The sequence below is a fragment of the Saccopteryx bilineata genome, chromosome 5 (genome assembly GCF_036850765.1).
Source record: "Saccopteryx bilineata isolate mSacBil1 chromosome 5, mSacBil1_pri_phased_curated, whole genome shotgun sequence".
Taxonomy (NCBI): Eukaryota; Metazoa; Chordata; class Mammalia; order Chiroptera; family Emballonuridae; genus Saccopteryx; species Saccopteryx bilineata.
In genome coordinates this window covers 209939795-209946276 of record NC_089494.1, presented here as the reverse complement: position 1 = coordinate 209946276, position 6482 = coordinate 209939795, and the positions used below count along the sequence as shown (strand labels likewise).

The following is a 6482-nucleotide window of genomic DNA, read 5'->3' as shown; positions in this document are numbered from 1 at the left end:
GAGAGAGAGAGAGAGGAGAGAGACAGGGAGAGGAGCTGGAAGCATCAACTCCCATATGTGCCTTGACCAGGCAAGCCCAGGGTTTCGAACCGGTGACCTCAGCATTTCCAGGTCGACGCTTTATCCACTGAGCCACCACAGGCCAGACCTATTTTAGACTTTTTATTTAATTAGTAATTATCTCTTTCCTGCCCTAGACCCAAGAACTGAATTACAGGGAAAGCACACAATAAGTGAGGAATATTGGGACCTCAGCTTTTGATACTAGGTCTAGGTGTTGGTTTGTATGAGCTCTGAAGTCAGAAAACTTTAATTTCTTCCTATGCGACCATGAGCAAATAATATGACTTTGAGTCTTAATTCCTTATTAAGAAAAGACAAACAGTATCACTATTACATAGTCAGACTCAGAGTAAGCACTCAGTAAATTTGGTCCCTTTATCTTGGGTTTTATCCAAAAACCTGTACTCCCTACTCTTTTCAGGGGTTTGAAAACGTGCCTAACGTTGAAACTGGGGCCTTGACCATTTATTTGGACCTGAGGTAGTGCATGTTTGTCTTCGCCCCTGCCACTTCTGAATTTTGTACATGTCAACAGACACTTACTTCCAGGAAATGTGATATTTACCAAAGTGTTATTGATTACCTCATTGCAAGGCCTACATGGTGTAATCTTGAAAAAATAAGTACATTGACATGAGTCACTTTAAAATCTAGTATTCATTAACGAATGGCTAGCTATCAACATTTCTTCACTGCCACAAATTCTTTGATTTTATCAGGGTCATAGTGGCCTAGAAAAAATACCAGAAAAAATGTTTAATGATTAATATTAATTACTTGAAAAGACAATAAAATAATTTTCCATTCTCTCAAATGATAGAACACCTTCTGTAAGAGTTCTGAAATAACATGAAGACTGTTAGACTCATATCTTTTCTTCTTTTCTTCAGCTACATTAAATGTCAAACTCTTCAGAGAAGTTTACTAGATGCAGGTAGGAAATCTTATTTTCAATCTATGCAGTCCAGTGCCACGATTAAGATTCAATGACTACTAAAGTGCATATGGAAAGACTTATCCTTACGGTCAACAGAGTCATTGAAAATTGCTGGAAACTAACTTGTGGAATGAATAAAGAAGAGAGCTCATATATTGAGGCAACTCACAGGAAGACCTCATTTTAGCCTTAACTTTTACTATAGGTGAGAGAATGACACATTTCAAATGAGTACTTGAAATATGATAAATGGTTTCTGATAAAGGAAAAGTGTTTATAGTAGCAGGAATAACACTGTTTTTTAGTAGTCATTATGATTTATATGATTTAATTTAATTTGAAAAATCATCCAGTGTAATAGAACTTACATTTCATAGAAACAGAAACTCTGACAGCCCTAGGCCACATGAAACACAGAGCTTGAAGTTAACTCAAAATAACTGTCTCTATAGCCTTTCCTATGTTAATATAGCAAATAATAATGGCTGCTTTATTTAATAGATAGCTGCTAAGCATTATAAGAGCTATTAGTATAAGAAGAAGACATTTTTTAATACAAAACATGTGTCTGTGTATATGGTGAGTGGAAGTAATGAAGAAGATGAAGATAATGAACAAATCCAAGATGTTTGAGATACTGCTTTTTGTCAAATTAAGCAAACTCTAATTTTCTTAATATTTCTTCAGTGTGGTACTTAACTCTTTTAATGTAAAGAGTTAAATAACCAAATCATGAAGTTTAATTGAGAAGTGTCAACATAAGTACGTGTAATTATTGTAGGCAATAATAGAGTTCAACTACACAATATATCTAAATAGAAAAATAAGTCATTCACAGAATACAGTTTAAATATAAGTAAAGATGTATTCTGGTAATTTTTATAATTTATTATGATAATCAAAATATATCTGGAAATTTATGAGTGAATAAATATAGGTTTCAGATTGTAAAAGGGGTTTTCAATTTGCAAAATTTCTTCTTATGCATATAAAGTCTCTCTCTCTCTCTCTCTTTTCTTTTTTTTGTCCAGCCATGCAACACTCTCATAGTCAGAATTATCTGGAGGAGAATTTGAGAGCATTGTGAGTTGTATTATCAGTATTCTTTTGTCTGAAACAAAATCACATTAATTACTTGGAGGGAGGCTAGTGGGGCAATGATACAATAAGAATGATGGAAGATAAGGGTTCAATTCTATCTTTAACACAGTGTCATGTTTCAGCATTAGCAGTATGATTGCTCAGTTTCTTCAGAAAACCACTTATGAAGAAGTACAAACCATAGTTAAACAGTTACTGGATTATACAGAGAAGTACAAGAGCTTCAAGCTACATGAGTCACCTTCAAAATGCTTTTGCCAGTTGGAATGTGAATCTTCTCTCTCTCTTTTAAACTAAATTGCAAACAAAAGATGTTATAAGGATGGGTTATTAAATAAATTAGTAGAATATAAAAATTTATAGAATATAAAGCAGTAATATGTACATGATTCATATTCAGATGTAATCTTTACACATTTATAAATTTACAGTTTATCAGTTCATCTCTGGGGCCTTTCAAAGAGAATAAATTTTATAGCCTAGAGCAGGGTATAGTCAATTTGTTAACTTCAGTTGGTTGCTCTGCTTTTGTCACTATGATACTATTCTCTGACATCTTTTTATAAAAGTTCCTGAGAAATTAAAGCACTAATTTTAAAAAGTTTCTTAGAGAATGTGTAAAAGAAGAAAGAAGTAAATATTATTATGGGCCCTTTTCCCAGTTAGTAGATAATTTTGGGAATTACTAGTGTGTCTTATAAAGTATGTCTGTCTTGTGATTTAGCAAATTCTTGAAAAACACTAACATAATCTTTCTCTCTACCTATATCTATCTATCTATCATCTATCTATCTATCTATCTATCTATCTATCTATCTATCTATCTATCTATCTATCTATCTATCTATCTAGGTAACTACTTGATGAATTATTCTCATGCCAAACAATTTAAAATACAAATGAGTTAGTTTTTCTTCTTTATTTATAATATTTTTACTCCATCTTCTTGGGGTTAAAACCAACCTTTTTTTTTTTTTTGTATTTTTCTGAAGCTGGAAACGGGGAGAGACAGTCAGACTCCGGCATGCACCCGACCGGGATCCACCCGGCACGCCCACCAGGGGGTGACGCTCTGCCCACCAGGGGGCGATGCTCTGCCCCTCCGGGGTGTTGCTTCTGTTGCGACCAGAGCCACTCTAGCGCCTGGGGCAGAGGCCAAGGAGCCATCCCCAGCGCCCGGGCCATCTTTGCTCCAATGGAGCCTCGCTGCGGGAGGGGAAGAGAGACAGAGAGGAAGGAGAGGGGGGAGGGGTGGAGAAGCAGATGGGCGCTTCTCCTGTGCGCCCTGGCCGGGAATCGAACCCGGGACTTATGCACGCCAGGCCGACGCTCTACCACTGAGCAAACCGGCCAGGGCCGAAAAACCAACCTTTTATTAGACTGTGTAGATATAGAAAATTATTAGTCTTATTAGAAACAGATTTTAAATAAAATACTTCTTTCAGTGGCTAGTCTCATTTTATAATGATTTTTTCTTATTTCTATTTCAAAAGATAAAAATTTTATTCCCAAATCTGAAAACATGTTATATTAAGTTTACAGCATCCCACACATTTACTGCCACCCAAAGATATTTGAAAACTAGCTGAATTGTTACATTTCCATCTGAATATTTGACACTGAAGAGGCATTTCTTCAGAGCTCAATTCTTAAAATAAGTTACCATGGAAACAAAACTAAAAACAATTAAAGATCAAGGAAAACAAACTATCTATTTATTGGTAGATAATTCTCATTAAAATTACCTTGATTTCTTTAGGCCCTGGACATTCTGGTTTATGTTTATTTTAATACCTATGAATTTTATGATACCGAAGCAATCACATAGGACAGGGAAGAATGAAAAATGTATGTCCAACATGTGGGAATTTAGACTTAAAAATCTTAAAAGGCTTTTGCTACAAAGAACCATGTCCAGGAACTATTGAATACAAAGTGGAACATTCTGCACTCAGTTGCCTTTAAAAAAATAATAATTTCTTATCTTTCTTGTTGTTAGGAATACAGAGCACACATGCTTTCCCTTTAAGTTATTATTTCCTCCTACAGAGGACTATGTTCTTAGAGCTTATTTGTAATAACCAAGGAATGGCTGACAAACATGGATTTTCTGACTCTTGTAATATATATAAATAACACAGCAAGACACAAGTGCTTCATATTAAACAAAAAAAGATGGTGCAGATTACAATGTTATAATCCATATTTCAAATCCTGAGCAGATCTGTGCAAAGAATACAGAGAATCCAGTGGCAATGAATAAGAGGTAAGTCATTTCTCCTTGCCATTGTCTTTGAAGAAGAGTATTTTCCAATTTTGAAGACAGGCCTTTCTAACAAAACATCCTCTGAAAACACAATGTTTTATTACATGAAATTAAAGTGAATACTTGAATTACAAAATATTTTTTTATCCATCTGAGTGACAATTATGGTCTCAGTGAACCCATCACGGTATGGAAATGTCAGTGCCATGAAATGTTAATGACTCACCTTCTTCAGGGTTAGATTAGTTAGACCAGTAGTAAATGGCATTGAAATGCACAGTCAAGTAAGCAAAGCATAATAAACAGAGAGCACTGGAGACAGAGAGCAGGTAATAGCTCAGGCATGAGGATGGCATTTGGGTGTTCATCAGGGCTATTAGGGAGGGTATCTGATAGGTGTGAACATAGTCTGTCATTGGGAAACTAGGAATAAGTAACAATGATAGATCTCAGAGATGAGTTTTCTACTTAAGAATTCAGATTCTATAATTCTCTCCGGAGTGGAAAGCTTTGCAGCAAATGGATAGGCAAGCTCATATTTTGGTTTTCTAGTTAACACAGGAGAAGTTTATACGTTGAGAGTGGGATGCTAGCAAGTGGCTGGGGTTTAGGGGTGAGAAATCAATATCCAGAGAGGTAGAAATGAGAAGAGAAATATAAAGCTTCAGTCTCAAGGAATCCAGTTCTTGATATCTTATCAATACAGACTCAGATACCAGGAATAAGGCAAAGATCTGATGCTGGATCTAGAGTGCAGAGCTTGGTGAAGAATTGATTTCGGATTTTAATCATGAAGCTTTAGACGAGAGATGAATGAGCAGCCATGGTGACTAATGTAAATTCTTTTCATTCACCCATAAACAGACAGAATTGCCCTCATAATTACAGAGCTTCAAGGAAATATTAAGCAGCCTCAACTACTTAGGGAGAAAGGACTAAGGGGCAGCAGTTGGGCTGGTTCTCAATTTATCTAACCTTAGGAGCAACCAAATGGAAACTGAAATGTGAGCTTGGCTACCTCTTTACTGTAGTGTTATCCACTATGGATGAGAATTATAGAATCAGATTTGGGTCGAACATTCAGAGATTTGAAAATCTAACCAATACTCAGGTGGTGAATTTAACCTCTTCTTGAACATTTACAATAAAGTCAATTATGGAGTTACTTTACATGCTAAATTATAACTTACATTTATCCAATTATAAAATATTGTAGGGAAAAATAATTTTCTAACTACTTGCTTCATAATCATAAACCAAAAACTTTATTTGATTCTCAACTAAAGAAACAATAATTTATCAAAGCTGGAGAAAAAGACTTAAAAGCTTAAAAGATAGCATACTACCTTTCCCATGGCACAGTGGATAGAGCGTTGAACTGGAATGCAGAGGAACCAGGTTCAAAACCCTAAGGTCGCTGGCTTAAGTGTGGGCTCATTCATTTTGAGTGCAGGGTCGCTGGCTTGAGTGTGGGATCATAGACATGACCCCATAGGCACTGGCTTGAGTCCAAGGTCACTGGCTTAAACAAGAGGTCACTCACTCTGCTGTAGTTCCCTGGGTCAAGGGACATATGGGAAAGCAATCAATGAACAACTATGGAGCCACAACAAAGAATTGATGCTTCTCATCTCTCTCCCTTTCTGTCTGTCCATTCCTATCTGTCTCTCTCTCTGTCTCTGTCACACACACACACACACACACACACAAAAAAAAGATAGCATAGCACCTTTCTTAATTGAGAAAGAACTTTTGGATGATCTTGTACACCCACCAATACCTTCTAAAATTAACTCCTTTGCACTCATGTGCAATCCTGCACCTACAATTCAGTTTACACTATTAAATTTTCTAACTTCTCCTATTTATATAAGACTGAAAAGTTTTGACTACTGATTTTCCTTCCCCACTGGCCCAGCAGTATAGTTGGTCACTTCACAGGCACTTGGAGTGTCTGACTAACGTCACAGTAATCTACCCATCATGAACATTTGATGCCTTTAAGTATAATGCTATCTCATCCCTCTCACCATGATATTCTACATGTTACAGGTCCACAAAATAAATGAACCCTAAGTTTTTAAGAAACAATACAGCACATATCCTTGAATTCCA

The 6482-nt window shown here is 36.0% G+C and overlaps 1 pseudogene; it reads left to right on the top strand.

Annotated features, from left to right (window-relative positions):
* The first annotated feature begins 4356 nt into the window (after positions 1-4356).
* Positions 4357-6482, top strand: part of LOC136306631 (alpha-fetoprotein-like) — a 31094-nt pseudogene continuing 28968 nt past the window's right edge.